Genomic DNA, 19,547 nt, shown 5'->3' on the forward strand with positions numbered 1-19,547 from the left:
TAAATACTTGGATTATTGAATTTCTGTCTCTCAGACCTTTCTACCCCACATGAAAGATAGCATTCACTGAGTCAGAGAGTGACTGAGCTGGCCACAGTCACCAATATCCCAGGATATTGCATATCTTGGGTTTTAGTCACCCCTAACTCTTTCTCCAGAAATTTTTTCTAATGCTAATAGACTGACTGAATTTCTTAAAGAGTACATGAGAAAAAGCTGCCTTCTTTTTAAGAAGACAGACACCACCATAGTTTCAAACGTACTATTAATTGGAACAATGGAAGATTTTAGCCATCTTTCTTTTAAATTACCTCCTTCTGTGACATGGCTGCCACTATAGACCCCTATTTCTCCTTCACAGGTCTGACACCATAAAATCTATTGCAAGATCTAAGATAGAAACAGCAAATACTTAAGAGTTTATTAGTTTTGATATTAATTTTATGCAATTCTTGTATTATGAAATAAGTATTATAAACAGAGACTTCAGGATTCCATGCCCTTGCCGCCCACATAACAGTATGTTCTGACAAATTTGTGTAGCAGAGTCTTTGAAGCTATTTTTTTCCCTGAGATACCTAGACAACAGATCACATACAGGAAAGAAACAACATCCACATACAGGAAAGAAAAGTTAGCCTGTATATATTCACTGTACTTTTAAAAAAAGTCCATTCCTTAAACCTTGCTGAAGTCTCACCTGACAAAATATACTTTAAATCTGAACTAGACATTTGGTCTGGTAAAGACCTCTAGAGGGATGATGGGTGTTTCCTGGTCACCATTCATCTGTTTTAATGTAGAGGTCACAGAAAGGTCAAATTAGCCATGCCCTGAAGTTGTCTATTTCTATCCACTAATTATAGAGGGAGAAGATGGCTTTGACTTAAGGTGGATATTTAGATTAGAGGAGCAACATATTTAATACAGTCCAAAAAGTAATGGAAATGCAGAGGTCACCTCCCTTTTATTATTCCACTCTACTACTCTTTTAGAAGGTAAACCATGGTCTATGAAAATCTGGATAAGAAACTTTAAAAGAGTGAAATGATTTAAAAACTGTTGAAACTGAAAAACAATTTAAGTTCAATCCTCTGAAAGGTTAAGCTCCATTTTGTGCCTGATTTTGTTTACAGAAGACACCTGCACAAACATTTCAGGATTCCTCTGCTCCACTATAAACACAAAAATGGTTCAAGCATCCTCTGACTTGAGGTCACCTGTGACTTTGTCCTGGAACAAGCCTTCAATGTAGTCTATAGAGAAGCACCAGCTAATATGCATGGTCAAGCTTGCTGGTTTGTAGTAATTTCCTGATATTTTGGAAGGAAAATGCCTGTCTGGACTGGATACCTGATTCCTCTTGTCCAGCAGACTCCACGCTGGCATAGCACACAGCTTCACATTGCCAAGGGAGCACACAAATCATCTACAAGTTAGGTTTTTTCCTTGAGCAAGAACCAGCATCCTAACCTTACCCAGTACAGTCCCACACTTCTACATGCAGTTATTCTCATGAGTCATCTTGTATGATTCAGGTTGTTTATAAATAGGGGCAGAAATTCTGAATGTGTCCTTGTGTAAAACTGTTTGTAGAACAGTTCCTACATAAAATGTTTTCTTACAGGCAGTATGAGGTCTGAAAAGGTAATGGACTCAATTTTAGCTATATATGGCCTTGTTTGCTATGTACTGTGATTTATCTTGACCAAGCTCTGTGAAAAGAAGTTAATTTAAAAGATTGACTTTAAAGAACCTAGAGCTTTGGTACATAAACCAGCTAGATATGTCAAAAAGAAGACAGGAGAACAAAGAAAATATGCCTTAAATTTGTTTAGCATCACACATTCCACTAGTAACACAAGATCAGGTTTGTGCCTTGGCTTCCCACGGTCACCTACAGCATGCAATAAACTTCAGGTTCTGCCCGCTGACAATATCTTAACTTTCCCAACAGTCTAAAGAGTATATTGGCTATTGAGAAAACACTTGAAACATGTTTCCTTTTCTGTCCTCAAATACTTTTAACATATAAGGCTATTTGTGAGATACACCAGCATCCTGAATTGAGATCTGTCTTCTCTGGCAGAAACTCTCTACACCTACAAGCCAAAGTGGAGGGAGAGCTTGTATGAATCATGCTCTGCAAACAGTTAGCTCAGGACATTGTGTACCATCCTCTGAAACCTCTAACTTTTCACTAATGACTGAACATACCACCTTTTAGAAATTTTAGTGAAATAAACTATATCTTAAAATACTAATGAGGAATAAAACTTTCAGTCTGACTAAAATATAGGCAGGTTTTTTTGATGGTGTTTTTTGTTTGTCTTGGGTTTGGTGTTGTTGGATTTATTTAATCTAGAACAAAAAAAAATTAAAATAAACCAAGAATGAAAAAACAGTGAATTAATGATTTACGTACATTTTCTTAGAGATAATATTTTACATCCATGAAATTAATATTGGAAAATTTCAAGAAAGTTCTAGTAGCCTGTGATATTATACTGAAAGATTGCAATGAAATAAAAATCTAAAATCTTACTTATTATAAGTTACTCTTCTTTTAATGTCATCATCAGTCCAGATTTATACGGAGGAAATTAAATCCACACTTGCTGACAATTATTTTTTCAATGTAAGAGTACAATAACAATAAGGATTTCAGTGAAAGACTATAAAGAATCCTCTAAAATGAGATGAAATGCCAATGTAAGTTATATTACTGTTCAAAAATGAAAAGGAAATTAAAGCAAATAAAAGCCATGTAAAGCTTATTATTAGGATTTACAGGCATATCTGCATATATGTTCCATTCCTATTTTCTTGGCTATATATCACAAAGCATAAATTTACCATCAACCTAAGGAATATACATACACAAACTGAACAGAAAGCTTCTACCTCAGCCCTCTGATTGGGGCTGCACCTTTTCACAGGTTTGCTATAGCCTGTGTTGTTTAACAATGTCATTTTTTTAGATCAACTGGATTAGAAAGACTTCAGTGTTAAAAGAAAATCACTGAGAAGGCATTTCCTGGTTTCTGATTGAGCCTAAGTGCAAACAGCTTTCAAAAATTAATTTCTCAACTAAAACATTTATGGAAGATCATCACCTATTCATATTTGAATGAGATTCCCTTCATGTTTACTTAACATGCAGCCTACAACAAGATACCAGATTTTGGCTGCTGCTGGCCAGGCAAGTTTTCCTCTGTTGACTCTCAAGCAAATATTAACAGGATCAGTAACGGCAGGCTACAGGTTTCAACCCTGGACAGAAAGGTGTTTGAAGGGAGCATAAAGTGGAAGATTGCAGCTATGTGATGTTAGTTTTCAGCAGGTGTTGAAAAGTTCACATAGACATCCTTTTAACTGCTTTAGTTGACATCAAGACCACAACAACAGCACTTTCAGAATTAGAAGGTTGCATATGGCTTATAAATTGTGATTGCTCCATCTTCAGAATTAAACCACTCCCAGCGAAACAGACAAAAAATGTGATAATTTATCTTCTTTAATTATCTGCAAAAGGTTCTGTAACTGAATATGTTTGATATCTTCAGCTGTTTCTGGTTTATGTTAACTTTGAACATGTTCTTACACCATTGTAGTAATTTCATATCATTTCTACTGACATGAAAGGCCAATGCATTACTTACAGGAAAAAGGCATTGCTATCCCTTTTCCCCACAAATACATCAAAAATAGAGACATTCTAGGAAATAGTCTAAGATGCTCAATAAAAAGTATTCTACCTTCAATAACCAGAAAAAGACCCAATCCAAGACTCCATAGGGTCTTACCTGCCCCTGATGAACTTGATCAAGAGTAACCTAACAGAAGTTGAAGTGGACCACAGCAGCAACAGAGGAAAAGACAGCAGGTACCTCAGCATCCTGTAACATTCTGACTCATTAATGGGTCACACCTGCCTTGAAATTCTGCCCTCTGCCAGGATGCAATGGAATGACTGCCTGCTTTTTTCCTCTGACAGGTCTGGGATAGCTCTGCATTTGCAGACTCACATAATTTTCTTAGCACGTATTGTTTCAAAATAAGGAAGACCCATTATAAATAACACCCTGAAAATTAATTGTAACAATGTAAATGATCTTGGAAAGTCAGCAGCATCCTGTAAAATTCTCCAGTCTATGGCAATTATGATATGCATATGGAGAACATGCATTTCACATAAAAAATGAAACACCACTAGAAAAAATACAAGAAAGTTTAAGGTGTTTTTTTTTAATACCATTTAATTTTTTTTTTCAGTTCTTTGCCTGGTAAGTAAACTCAAAGTGTATTTGAGATGATGCTGTATTGAATGTGTCCAGTGGGAATTGGGCCATAAGCTTCAATGGGACAATACTATATGCTATCCTTTTAAATTAAGACATTTACAGCGAGCTTGATTATGAGAAAAGTCAGCACGTAGCTTTCCTGAAACCATCTCCTTGGTTCTCAACTCAGATAGTAGCCACAAGACCTAAGCAAAGTTCAGAGAAGTAGCGGTACCTATGTGGCAACACAGAGCAACACCTAAAGGCGTAGGGACTTGATCTTGAAAAGAAAAATGTCAAAAAAGTATAATGAAAAAGTAACTTAGAAAAAACTCTAATACATTCAAATGAATATGCTCAGATATTTTACTTCTTACCCTTATGTTTCAAGAAAATTCAGATTTAAATGAGTGAAAAATTTTATTCAGCCTTATATTTTTCTGCAAAACACTACAAGATAATCAGGAAAACATTAAGTGCACATAAAGGGACAAATAAAAAACAAAATAATCCTATTTTCTTCAACTCAGTGAAGTCATGATACAATTCATGTAAAAGCAGATGTAGATAAGATTCTGTAAACAAGTACCTACAGACCTGTGTTCCAGTTCCTTGGCAGAAAATGGTCTGGAAACAAGAGCAGTAACATTAAAATCTAATGTTGAAAACTGAACTCGGAACTTGTCAGGTGCTAAGAACTCAGAAGCATCCTGCAGAATTTTCCACTCTATGGCACATGAGTTATGAAGGAGGGGTAGAAGTGTGCTCATTTCATATAAATACAGAATTCATAACAGCAAATGTTATACCACTTACCTGAAATACATAATGCAGAATAACACTGAAGAGGATTTTTATTTATTTTTAAAGGTTGTTTATACTGTTCCTGAATTATTTTTAGAGATAGTTTTGGTGAATGCAGCCAAACTGGCAAACCAAGACAAGAGCCTCCACTGCTCCATTCTGATAATTATGACCAAATTTTTTTTGTGATGACAAACATAGGTGATTTCAACTTTTTATAATACTATTTCTTTTTCCTTCTAATTGCTTAAACTACAAGTTTCACAGGAGCATGCCAGTCTCATTTAAATATGCTTGGATTATATTTGCCACAATGGATCTTTCCCATTTTATTGTGCTGCACTACTGAAATATATGGCTGGTATTTCTGTCCCGGAGACTCATTTGAAGATATAGCTGTGTCATAGCTTCCTGAGTCTCCTATTTCAGAATATCAGTGTAATTTTATTTCTCTTAAGAGTTGGGAAAAAAAATTCTAACAATAATTATACTTTTGGAAATGCCTCTCTAGTCCCAAATTATCTCCTCATAAGTGTAGTTACTTACAAGCACATGAAAAAAATACTTAATTGATTCATATTTATGAATTAACTTGCCTGCATAGCTACTATTTATGTTAAAATAGGCCAATTTTATGTAATGTTCTTCATGTATGACAAATCCTTACTTGCTACTAAGGACACATGAGCAGAAAAAATTCATTATACTTATGATACTTAGAAAAAAATTAATAGTTTGAAAAGGAATTTGATTTATGATGGAAGATGAAAATTCTAAACTCTCATTCACAGCATCCTAATGAAATACAATTTTATTTGAAGAAGAAGAATTAGAAAAATCTTAACTATCTAGAAACAGAAACTAATTTAACAAATGTATAAATCGCAGTTTATACCAAGGGTCACAGTGAGTATTTTAATTTAGTGATTCCAAACTCGATATTTTTCCAGAACCCTTTGGCTCATAGTAAGACACATTAATATCTCATATGTGTAGACAGAAGGGATTTTGTCATCTACTTTAAACAAAATTTTGCTTCTAATATTTCTATTCATTAAATCTGACATTGACTTTCATACTTTTCATTTTCACCCTCTTGACAAAAAGACAGACCCATTTCTATACTGACTTGCATAAACCCTCCTTATTCTTCTTTCTTAAAGGGAATGATTCTCTCTATCCCTGTGGCTCCTAAATTGATATTATCCAACATGACACAGAGGTTCGTCTTACGTACAAGTACAGTCACAATTCAATACTCAGCTGTTACACCACAGTGCCCTACCTTATTCTTTGTACCGGATCATTATAATCAAAAACTAAAGTGGAAAGAAGAAAAAAACAAGTCCTTTAGCTGTGCAGTTCATTAATATATTTATTTCCTTTGCAAGTTATGTTACTTAAAACAATTACAAAAGATACCTTAAACTTTGTCTATTTAATCTTGCACGTTTTATAAAGAAGCAGCTAGTAACAGAGGAAGAAATGTGGGAGTTTGACAGACACCAGTAGATTAAACTGAATGTTTTCCTTAGTGAATTTTTGCTTATGAAAGAGGTGTGGATTCAGAAGCAATCTCATTTTATACCTTCAAGGAAAGAACCTCAAAGACATGACTTGAAATTTCTGTTGTAATTCTTTTGCCTAAACCCAGACCAAATTCTATTGCATATGGTCAAAAAATCTATTACTAATAAGTGAAGCACAGTGAAAGTTTTGCCTGGAATGAACAAATTAATGAAAGATCTAATTAGGCAGCAATTTCCTGCAGATTTCTCCCCTCACGAGTTGGAACATTTTTCTGACGGGAACGTTCAATTAGCATGATCCAATCCTGTTCTCCATGTATATTAAACACATACATTGGATTGTGCTCATGTTTCTCTCCCATATATATTTCCTCAAATACACAGAGGAATAAAAAAAATGCTTATAATAAGTTGCATATTCAATCAGCTGGGCTGGTGGAGTATTGCCCTTGGTTCACAGCCTAATCATATCTGTTTTTAGTGGTTTGTTACAGGCTGAATCACCAGCCACAGGAGTTTTCAGAAATAGTGTAATCTTGGACAAGCTATTCGTTTTTCTTCTAGGAAGTCAGCATCTCTTTCCCAAATAGATCTGCTATCCTAATAGAAGGACATTAGGGAAAGGACTGAAACTTAAAATGTGACGTAGATTTGTTGCTGTTGGGCTTTGTGTCTTTCTATTCAAACCTCTCCAAGAGCATTTGCATTTGTTTAATCACAGATATCCACAGCAGTTCAGTTTCCATGCCTTTATGTAAAATGCATCTTTTCCTGATCAACAGCTAAAATTGATCAGTCTGTCAACACTGAAACTTTCTTAAAAAATTTCATTGGACCAAAGCCCCCACTTTTAAGTATTTCACTAGATAGGACTTCAATACATGTATCACTAAATTACATGTAAATGAGAGGCAGAAACTGTTGTTTTATAAACGTTTCTCCTCCTTATAATGAGGGAAACCTTTAATCATCTCTAATCCATGTAACATTTTCTTTCTTCTGTATGATGTAATCTGTCTAAATCACTCACAATTTTTTTAAAAGAAAAGCATACTCTCCAAGTCAAACTCAAGACATTTTTATATAATGTGAAAGTATTTCAAGAGATTTTTTCTCCTTTTCAATATACTAAATCTTTCAAGACACTAGTTAATAAGAAAGGTTATAATTATGGATTTCTCAAAGGGCTAACTAGAATTCAAAGATATTTTTAAAACTGGATATATGAAGAGGGAGCAGTAAGGATAAATTCTCACAAATACACTTTTTATAGACTGGTAGCAAAACTTACATTTGCAAGACTCTTCATTCTTTGCGTGGTTATTGTTTTGTCTCTTATTTGTATAGCATTTTTTATGCTAAATTAACTAGTCAATGACAAAAAAAAAAAAGCAAAAAAGACAAGGCATAAGGGCTGTAATGGAGTGATTAATAATGCTTGCAGAACTGGAAAGGCAATGCTTGAGTCTACAGAACCTCTGAAAAGACCTCTATAAACAAAACCCAGGTCAGCTTTGCCTGTTGATCTGTTCAGAACACAAGATCTCCTAGTGACACCATCACAAATTATCTGACACTATGATACAACTTTCATCAAAAATAATGTTTAGCATGTCTATTCACTGTCTCTCATATCTCATCTGGTAAGAAAGACTATCCCCAAGAGCAAACATTAATGAATTTTAATTCTTTCTCTCCACCAGGTTTGAATAGCACGGTAGGAGATGTAGTAACTCAAATCTCTCTGTTCAGTGTTCCTTGCACCAGCGCAACAGATTTTCCATATTAAACTAAGTAATGCTTTTGTGCCAGAAGCAGCTCTGCAAGAATTGGCTGATGATGCTGTTGGTTGAAGGAAGAGGTTTACAGATTTTTTTATATATATATATACATACATATATACATATATATATCACTTTAATCTTGTGTGCTTTAGGAAGACGACAAATACGCGAATTTAGCAATTTCTGCTAAATAAAATCTGCCAAAATCCTTTGTACACAATTCAGTTATCTATTAAAACTTCCTAAAATTGAGCTAAAATGTAAACCTTGTAGTTTTTTTAAAAAAAATCTCAACATAACGCCTTAGAAAGTCTTTAAATCTAGTGCCCTATCTCAAAATCTCAAGGCACCACACTGGTATTACTTTAGGCACCTCATGATGATGTTTGGTGCTTTTACCAAGGCAGTTTCCAGTAGCTCTTTCCTCTCCTTGCCAGCAGGTGTATGACCATTTCAGTTGCTGCTCATTTCCCCTGCTTATGGCAGGAGCACATGGTTTAACATTTGAAGAGAAGCAGAGACTGATACCACTGCCAACAAGAAATTAAATGAAATCTGAACAGGCTAAATCCTGCTGGTAACAGCAGACAGATTTCCCATTTTCTTCAATGGAACTGTGAATATCTGTGCTTTGTCTAGTACTTGCATTCATTATACTTGTAACCATAGCTGCATATGCTGTAATCCTACGAATATGTGTAGAGATGTTTACTCAGAGACACAAAATCTCGTTTGTGTGAACATCTTACATGCCATCTTGCAGATTTAAGCACTTTACCCAGTACTCACAGAGTCTTTTAAGATAAATTTTGTTCTAATACTGTGTAAAGTAGTTCCACTGAAAAATAATTAAGTTGTACCAAAATAAAACTGACATAAGAGAGTCACCAAAGCATGTAACTCATAATGTATTTTTCCATTGTTCTTCCTTCATCTTTTGCCTCTACATCATTGCTGACAGTCTGCTGTTCAGCATAATAAATATGTCAGTCCTTATTCCTACCTTTTTTGAGTCAATAATTTCAGGACCGGTATAGAAGAATCTGTGCCTAAATCTTAGAATCTTAGAATCTTAACTAAAGGAGATAATAAAGGCAATGGGAAAAAACATAGTTTCTGCATCAGAATGTCTACATTATGTAAAATAATTCTTTTCCCTTTTCACATAGCATTTTAGTCAGCTGAAAATGACACAACTAGCTTTGTTTTGCCCAATAGAATAATTTCAGCAATACTATTTTAATGCTGAGCATGTCTTCAAGTTACAAAAACAAGCAAAAAAAAGTGCTAAGTTTTTAAAATACCATGTGGAATCTAAATAGGAAGAGTTCAGATGACTGTATAATTCTACAGCCAGATTCTTCTCTGTAATGATACATCCAAACACTCGGAGGGAAAATGAGTAATTCCCTTATTTATCCTTTTAAAATGCATGTGTAACCAATATGTCTTTCCTTTCATATTTTCAGCTTTCTTTAAAGAAAGCTCTTACAAGTTTAGCTCACTATTCTATGACTACTTTCCTCAGATATTCTTTCTTAACTACATTCTTCAGTTATTAGTGATCATAATGACAGGTCACAGATTCATAACCTTTCTGCTCAGAATTGAAAAAGACAGAAGGAAATATTTTATGTACTTTCCTGTGACTTACAAGCGTGACATGGAAAATAATATCAAGTTCATAGATTAATATTTACCCATACATCACTCCAGGGACCACAACACTTCAGTTTTAGGCAACATATTATAGTAAGAAAATTAATACTGTATTCCATCTATTTTATGATCACTTTACATAGATCTTGTCAGATAATCAGGATGATTATTTTAATTTACACTGAATATGCAAAAAGATCTGGCAACTACTACATTTGAAGTGCTTTGTGTTGTAATTAAAGTAGGGTGAAAACCACAACAAATTTACTTTAATTATTTCCCCAAACTTAAAAATCAGTGGGCCTTCTACACCAAATAAGTCAGAGAACTTAGTAAGTGCTCCTTCCAGTATATAAAACCTGGTTTCTATCCCCTCTTCTCTTTGGGATTTAGAAAAGGAAATGGAGGATAGGAAAGAAAGAGGACGATAGGAGGATAGGAAATGGAGGAGGAAATTGAGGATAGGAAAGAAATCCTTTCTTTTTTTCCCCTCAGCTACAGTTGATGATGTGTGACAGAGAACAGAGCTCTCAAGGCTTCAGCTGCTTCTTACTTTTTTTCTCTAACTACCTGCCTGCCTCTGCTCAAGAAGAGCAGCACCAGGGAAACAGCTTTTTTTCTTCCTCCAGGATTCTACTGGGAATAATGGAAGAGATCACAATGGGTAGAAACTGAGTCCCACATAGATAATTGACTACCATTGTCCATCCTTATAATTTCTGTCTTAGGGTATATCTGCCCTGAAAATGGCTGCACTGACTTTAAAGGAGTTCTTAGTGGCATAAGGTAGCAAACAGAGCCATTACAGGATGATTACTGAGTTTCTGCCTTCCTCTTTGAATCTGTCTTCACCTGGTGAAACCACAATCCCTGGCCTCAGTTGCCATATATTTCTCCTGAGTATTCCTCACCACCTCTCTACAAAGAAGGCAGAAATTACAACAAACTATGTTGGCTGATTTTTGCACAAAAACATATCAAGAACACTAATAATATCCATTACACTGGCTGCACTGTGAAGATACTAATCACCCCCGAGAGAGTACAAACATTGTAAATCAACATGGCTGTTTGTGAAATAATCATTAGACCATGGCTGAAGGGAATAATTGCAGACTCTGGCCCTGTTGTTATTATTAGTGAAACTGGAATTAATTTAAAACTATTCTCCAGCAGAGTTATCTCGCTGGGATTGTACATGAAATGCAGACTTGACCTGAAGAGTAGATTTTGTCCTTTTCTATAGAAATGCCGTGCATGCTTCAAGCTGAAGCTGAAATTACAACCAACAGTGTGCTGAGATAGCCCCTTTTACCACATATTGACAGGGAAAGTTCTGTGAAGAAGCTTTAAAGAGCTAGCTTGCGTGCTGAGGTAAATGACTTGCAGTGGCTACTGTACAACTCAAAAATCAGAACTGTATGGAAAGGGAATGAAACAAAAAAACCCCAAATTAAAGTAATTTAAAGGAAACTTTGTTCCAAAAAGAGAAAATTTCATATATTCAGACAAAAAAGAAAATTGAAGTAAAATATAGACAGACTAGAAAAGAAAATAATATTAATCCTTATCGGCATTTAGAACCTTCTTAAAGATACAAATTTATGACTTCTATTCATTTTTATATTTTTTAAAGTCTGTTTTCACAGACTTTTCACCTCCTTCTAAAGTTTACATACCAAATGAGAATATTTGTGACCGATTACTCTCTATTAAGTATGGATTTTAAAGTTGATTTATAAAAATATAATCTAATCCAAGTTATATATTCATAAGTACACATGTTCATTTTCTAAAAAAATCTTTATATCTACATCTAAATGAAACAAATAATCATACATCATGGACTAAACCCAATCATAATATTTTTCCTGTTTGAGGAGTCTTTTGTCATTTAGGACTCTTTAGTTTCATATTTATTTAACACATCTGAAGCAGAAAACAGCCATCATGTTATTGATTTATCTCCACTTTGACAGTTTCTTAAACATTCTATAATTATTTACATTTATTGTGATCTATCTACCATCTATGTAGCTCTCACAGAAATGCTAAAACATCATGCTGGGCTGCTGTGTTGACGGCAGGTTGCCTCCAATTTCCACCTGTTACACTGTATTAAAATAGATAAGAGAGTATTAAATGCAGTGGCAACACTACTTAGTGTAATTGCCGTGGCGATGTTATTCCATCATTACTGAGACACACCACAGTGCAGAAGATAACCCTAGGATGCAGCATGTCCCAGGAAACTGGTTCTGACACGTTCTGTAACTGAAACCAAGCCTAACAGGAACTAAACTACAAACAAGAATGTAAGTTAAGTAACAAGTGCCCCCTGAAACATGTTTTTGTAAGTTTGAGATATCACCACTTATTGGTTGAATTTTGTTGCTGGTTTCATCCCAGAGACTGTGACTGAAAAGGGAAAAATTGTTCAAAATATTGTGAAAGCATTTAAGATAGCTATAGTTCTGAAGCTTTTTCACAAAAGCCCCAAAATTCCTTTTTTGTTAAGTTTTATTAGGCTCCCCAAATTAAAAAAATCTATTATTTACATAGGCTCATTTCTAGTGTTTCATATAAATTCCTTTATACAAAATAGAGTTATGAAATGTACATATATGCTTATACATACACAAGAAATAGCATCAAATTGTGATCGTAATCCAAGCAATATAAACCCTAACTGAGAAACACCCAAGGTTATTGAGTTCAATAATATGGAAAAGTTAAAAAAAGAAAAATCAGTCACCTATTTTTCAGGAACATCTATTTTGTGGGGTAAAAAATAGAGACCTAATGGCCGCAAAAGTAATATCTATCATTTTCTTGATGAAATAAAGGGATGCATTACCTATATTCTGAAGTTCAGCATTTCAAAAAAACAAATGTAAAAAAGCTGAGTGGACATAATCTAGTAACCCAAAAGCTTGAGTCACAATCAGAATAAAAAAGCCTATCACTTAGTGTAATGTTCTTCCTTTTTCACTCATGCAGAAATTAAAGAAAACAAAGAGAAAAGAAAAAAAATAAAGACTCTAGATTGGGACATCTATTTCCTCTCAAGTTTCTGCTTCGGTCCTTTCTTAAATCAGGGTTTTGGTAAGCAATTTAAACAAAAGAATGTGATTTATCATCCCAAAGATGTCCCCTTTCCCTTGGGATCGGATATACATATAGAAACCTATTCTTAATGTACAGAGAGAAGACTGGAAACACCTTCTGTGATGATAAAGCATAAACAACAAAAAAAAAAAAACAACTTTGTGAAAGAAGTCAGTGTGATAACAAGGCCACTTATCAAAGGAACCAACTCGCAGAGCAGAATTTAAAACCAGCCACTGGGACACACAACATATGCAAAGAATTTGTTCTCTGACAAAATAATCAGGGCCCCACTTTTTTTTTTTTTTCCCCCTAAAAATACAGGATTTCACTGTGCTTTTCAGTGCAATCAATCCCAGATGAGTGTTACCCCCAACCCTGATTTTGCACCCGTGTACATCTGGGTAACTTTTTGCTGCAACTTTTAGAAACCCTTAGAAGGGTAATTTCACTTTTTGCTGGTTGTTGTTACTCTTTTCAGCATTTAAAAACTATTAATAAACAGAATATCTTTGTAGTGTTTTTTCTACACTATAATTAATCTAAATGGATAATCTGACTGTACAGGAAAGTAGAAAGTGATTAGTGCTGTTTCACTTTTCAAAAGCACATCTGACCTACCACTTCTAAATCACACATGAAAAAAGAAGAGGAATGATCCTGCAGTGATAAACAGTGGGAGCATTTGGAGCCCTGCATGCCATTAAAGTATGTCATGATCATAGTTTTCCTCAGTATTATACCAGAAGTTAGACATGTCATCATTTGCTGGTAACTGCAATTGATTAAATAAAAGTGTAATACATGCCTACTTAACAACATGCATAATGCAAGATATTTAAACATTTCTTGTTCTCTACTAAAATCAGTTATCTCCATGTCATTAAAAGGAACTGAAAGACCCTAAGACATAATCATATGTGATGTTTAGGAAAACTTAACTTACAACTCTGTTTATAATACATTTCCCTCATATTTTTGCCTCTAGTTTTAAATTGTGTATTTTTTCAAAGCAAAAATGCAAAAATGAAGATATACTATTAAAATTATCAAAGGGTTTTCAGGGAGAAAGTGCTACAGTCTACAGAATTTCAGAAGTGAATGGAACATATCATCACTGGATGAGATACCAGGGAAAGTAATGGTTTTTATCAAGAAATTCTACATATAAAATATGCTTAAGAAATCAAAGTAGTTAATTATAAAGAAGCACTCAGGATTCAAATTCACACACACAAAGAAGAAAATTATTTTCTGTGATAAATCAATAACAGTAGGGAAAAAATGAAGCCGCATTTTTAATCAATAGTTGAACAGATTTTTTTTTATTATACCTTTGCATTTTGATATGTTTATCATCTGATGATCATACACACAAAAAAGTTTTCATAGACTTATACACAGAGCACCAGTACTTAAGATCATGATTTTCAGAAGTGGGTATATATCAGCTTTTTTCCTTAGTTGATTTACTAATAGTCTAGTAATCTCACCTAGCACACAATATCTTAAATTATAATCTGTATTCACAACTAACAGTGTCTGCAAATACTCTTTTTTTCTGTGTATTAACCATTCACTTCGTCTCCTTACTACATCATTGTGTAGCTGTTACAATTTGAGAATAAATGTTACAAATTTTTGTTGCATATATTTATCAGTGTTTCAAAAGGTTGCCTTAGAAGTTATGCTTGCTCATTCTTGTCACAGCCATACATTATTTATGAAATGTCTGTATAACGATAGATTATTTATACTCTGATATTTATGGCACATCCTGATCTGAAAGTCTGTATGAAATTGTTCAAGAAACAGCACAAACTCTAGCACATAATATGAAAACCTATTATTAAAAATGGATGGCAAACAAGACCTATATTGTATTTAAAAAAAAAAAAGTATTTTCTACTATCATCTTGAAAATAAAAATCTGCTTTAAGGTTCATCATCCATCATATATATTTTTTGAGTGCACAGAGACCCAGGAGTTTTTTAAATATTTCAGTCTGAACAGTAAGCTACTGCTGAGTTATAGTGTCCTGTAGATACTTTTCCTTCCTCTGAGGTTTTAAAGGTTAAGATTTAAATAAATGTGAACTTCTGGAATTTATCCCCATTAAATAATTATTTACTTTACAATTCAGAAGATATTTATTTCTTGCTAAGATTGCATAAGTCCTTGTTTTTATATGTTTCAAAGACTATTTTTGGTGAAATCTTAAAGAAAGTATTAAGATCAAGTGCCACCACTCCTGTGATTTATATACAAACAGTTAAAGAGTGGGCCTGAAAAAGCTCATAGATCACAAAAAAGGAGACGAGACTAAGCCCTGGCCCATGATAAGTCTGGAGTCAGCAGGGTTGAGTATACTTCTTTATGAGCCAGTAGACAATCAAGTTCTTCCTAAACAAGAGTAGTGGATGTGATAACTGAACAACAGCTGGAATGAAAACCAGCTGTGCAGCTGGAAAGGGTGAAGGCCATAGAGGAGGGCATTTGTGATCATGCTCTCCACTGCCCATTTACACCCAGTCCCTATGGGAAAGCAAAAAAGGCATAGGAACGTAAAAATACACTGAATAGTATGAAATAGATGTTAAAAAAACCAAAAAACCCAAAACAACAACAACAACAAAAAACCAAAACAAACCAAAAGAACAAAAGAAGAGACTTTCACAAGTCAAGGAAAGGAAGAAAATGGAAATTCCAGGAACAGGCATTCTAATAGGTCCATGACAGTAGGATTTCTCATGGTACAATGAGTCTCAGAAAGAGTAATATATATGCATTTTTGGCTTAAGACTCAGCAGTCTTTAGCAAATAGAATCTCTGCTCTTCCAGCTATTAAGTTCTCTGATTTGTCCCATCTATGTGTCACTCTGACTCCTAGAAAGTGGGTGTGGAGCATTCACACACAGAAAGGAAGAAAATGCAAGTACTGTAAGTTTAAAATTACAATGAAGTACCTAGAAGAAAAAAAAAGAAAGGAAAAAAAAAAAAGAAAGAAGACTCCTTTATAATTAATATCTTATTGTGATGTTTTCAAAAAAATTACAGCACATTAAGAAAGACTGGATAACCCCAACAGAAAAAAATGTACAAGAAAACAAAGAGAGCATTTGATGCACAAAATGATAAGGAGTGATAGCAACATTATATATAAATTTTGAAAAGAACATGGAATTAAACCTTTTTCTACAACATGTTTCTGATGTGTCTGTTTCAATTAATTTGGCAATGATATCTGGAGAACATGAAACTGCACAGATATTATAAATCTTCTCAAAACAAAACTGGCATCATAACTGAGAAACCCAAAGTTTTGGTTAAGCTGGAGTTAAACAAACAATATTATAGAGTCAGTATTGCTTGGTGAGCAACATACCACAGCAGCAGCTGGAACTTCACACAACCTTATTGCTCTGCCAAACAGGGATACGCCTTCCACGGAATTGGCCACTCACCCCAAAGGAGTTTTAGGTTGGACCAGAGTAAAAATAATTTTCTTTTTTATGTTTAAATGATATATTTTTTTGAAAAAGTATTCATTCAGAGCAGTAATCGAAGATAAAATAATAAGTGTTAATGGATTTGGGAAATGAATAATTTCTTAGTAATTAAGGAATGATAGCCAATACTTGCAGATCATTGCACATCTTCAAGATGTTTTAAAAGCATTAAATATTCTTCAGAGCTCGCTCGCAAGTTAAGTGTACATGAAGTCTTATTTCAAGGATGGAAGAAAATTGATTCAGGGAATTTTGTTATTTACTCATCCTTGTAACTGCCTCAAGAGCCAGAATGAAGGTATAATTTAAATCATCCAAAATGCTACCTTTCTACTGAAATCTAGAACTATCAGATATCTTAATTTCCCCTCAGATTTGCCCTCATACCACACTCAGTCTTCCTACTTGGAAAGAATTTATTTTCCTGTATTTTTGTGCAGTACCTTCCCATGGACTTAGTTCTAAAGGAGCGAGATAGAGAGAAAGCATGACCATGGGATATCCAGAAATAATGAGCAAAGCCTTTATTGAGGGACAGACCACTAATGCAACATGTGGATCATCACCTTCAGAAAACTGCAGAAATGCAGTTTACTGTGCATATTACTGTGGTCTCACTGGATCTGGCATGTTGCTACAGGACATTGCACAGTGTCAGCGATGCTTCCTGCTATTCCAGACCAGGAATGAACCAGATCTTCATGCCCACTCTGTCTCACAGATTGTATGGAATTAACAGGGCACTGTGGTTGGTGCAATCCATACAGCAAATGTGAAACCCGCTGCAGATACCATACAGGGATCGTGTATACAGGTTTTATCTAAATTAAAGGACAAATAGGAGATCTATTCTTAGAATCATAGAATGATTAGGGTTCAGAAGGACCTTAAGTTCCAGCCCCACTGTTAGGAGCTATTCAGACCACACCTCATTTTTAATGCAAACTCATTAACAAGAGGCAATGGTGTATGTTTGAGTTAAAGTAATAATGTTACAAAGCATAATCAAGAACTTCCTATGAACATACTGCTTGTGTATTTTCCCATTATGCAATGAAACACCTTGCATAGCTGCAAGCAGTATCAAGAGAGATGGGGATAACATTCCCATGGAAAATATTCTATCTGTGAATGATCTGATCTGTGTAGCGACATTTTCAGCCCTCTTTCCTTTTAGAAGTCCGGGCTTGCAAGTTCCTGAGGAACAGTGAAGGAGAGCATACTGTGGCAAGCAGGCAGTGTTTCCAGCTTGAGAGGGCTTACTTCGAAAAGGCTTATGGTTTGGTGGGTGTACAGAGCTCCTTCTGTTTACTGGGAAACAGGTTTTTCCTGATTATTACCATGTGAAGCGTTGTTACAGGACTGCTATGTTCCACAGTAATCACCCAAAGGCCTACAGGATTATGAACAAACATAAGGTAAGTGGCAAACAACAACCCAGTCACTCCTGACTCACCCGTGTTTCCTTTTAACCTAGAGTGGGCAGCTTCTCACGGTCATCTGTTTCTACATCTACTCTATTTACCTCAGCATTGAAAGCCAAGAGTTATACAGGGGTTTTAATTTGCAATTTAACTTCATTAAAAACAGAATTAAGTTCAGACCTAGAGTAAAATCAGAGCAACCCTGTTAAATACCATTCCCAGTTTTAATTTGGCACATGGCTTTCAATACATTGCTCTGCAGATGTAACCTACTACTGATGATAAATATAGCCAGTAGACTTAAATTCAAATATCAATACTAACTTGGTTTCACTGCAGCAATCAGAACTTGCTGTAATACATATGTATATATATATATATATATTGTATATATATATACACAAATATATTTTAAATTAATTTATTTAAAATAATCAATATTCTTTAATTATTGAACTTCATAACCGTGGCCATTATGGCCACTTAAACACAGTGGAACACGACTAGTGGTCTCTTTTGTCTTGTCAAATTTCAGGCATATATTCTCTACTTCTGTATTCTTATCAATGGAGAAAAGGACACTTTTCAGATGGTGAAAACACCATCTGGACTCGCCTGTCCCCTTCCTATATCTGGCAATCCATTTAGTGAGTGTGGTCCTAATAAAGACACTAAAACATTTGGTCCTCCAGAAGTTTGAAGTTCTAGTTTAAAATTGACTTCATTCCTTAGACTTATCTGAAAATTATATTTCCAAGAATGAAGTCACTTATAAAAAATAATGCACTGCAAGTTATATATAACATGTTGACTCACCAGACATGGATGATTATGTACAAAATAATTTTGTATCTGTATTTTGAGATCTGTCAGGGGGACTTGTTCCTTATTACCCAATTTCCACTCATGGAAATATGAATGCAGGCCAAGGCAACCCAACTGGAGAGTTATTTTTCATTGTTAATGATAAAGCTCTGGGCTTTTACAATCATTGATTCTGAAGAAATATTTAAAATATTTCTGTTCTGCTGATTTTTGTGTTATAAATGCATAACTTCATGACTCTTCTCTACCAGTGGATAAAACTATTTTGAAATACTTAATGGCATAAAATGTTATAAATCAGTGGTTCAGTTTATATGGAAACTACTCTGATATAATCTTTACCATTGCATAGAACAACAGAGAACGTAGTAAGTACATGATGTTCAGAGACTGCATACCAGATAATGCTGTTATTTTGGGGAGAAATTGTTTTCATAGGGAAAACCACAAAAAACTGTGTGAAAGATTTGGAGTATCATGCAATGTGTGATTCATTGGCAATTACATTAGTGATTATTTCAGTATATTAAAAAACCCAAGCAAACAGCAACCAGACTTTGCTGGTTCAGACTTTGATTCTAATAGCAAAACCAGCTAAGTTCATACTCCTCAAGTACATTT

At 34.5% G+C, this 19,547-nt stretch overlaps 1 protein-coding gene and 1 long non-coding RNA gene across 3 annotated transcripts in view; one reads left to right on the top strand and one right to left on the bottom strand.

Moving 5' to 3' along the window:
* KCNH8 (potassium voltage-gated channel subfamily H member 8) overlaps positions 1 to 19,547 on the bottom strand; it is a 175,031-nt gene that overhangs the window by 139,942 nt on the left and 15,542 nt on the right. The window lies entirely within an intron of this gene.
* Positions 8,212 to 9,112, top strand: LOC137482715 (uncharacterized). The gene is made up of 3 exons (XR_011004197.1): positions 8,212 to 8,333; positions 8,429 to 8,477; positions 8,838 to 9,112. It is a non-coding gene; the product is annotated as an uncharacterized lncRNA (long non-coding RNA).

Source organism: Anomalospiza imberbis, chromosome 1 (genome assembly GCF_031753505.1).
Source record: "Anomalospiza imberbis isolate Cuckoo-Finch-1a 21T00152 chromosome 1, ASM3175350v1, whole genome shotgun sequence".
Classification (NCBI taxonomy): Eukaryota; Metazoa; Chordata; class Aves; order Passeriformes; family Viduidae; genus Anomalospiza; species Anomalospiza imberbis.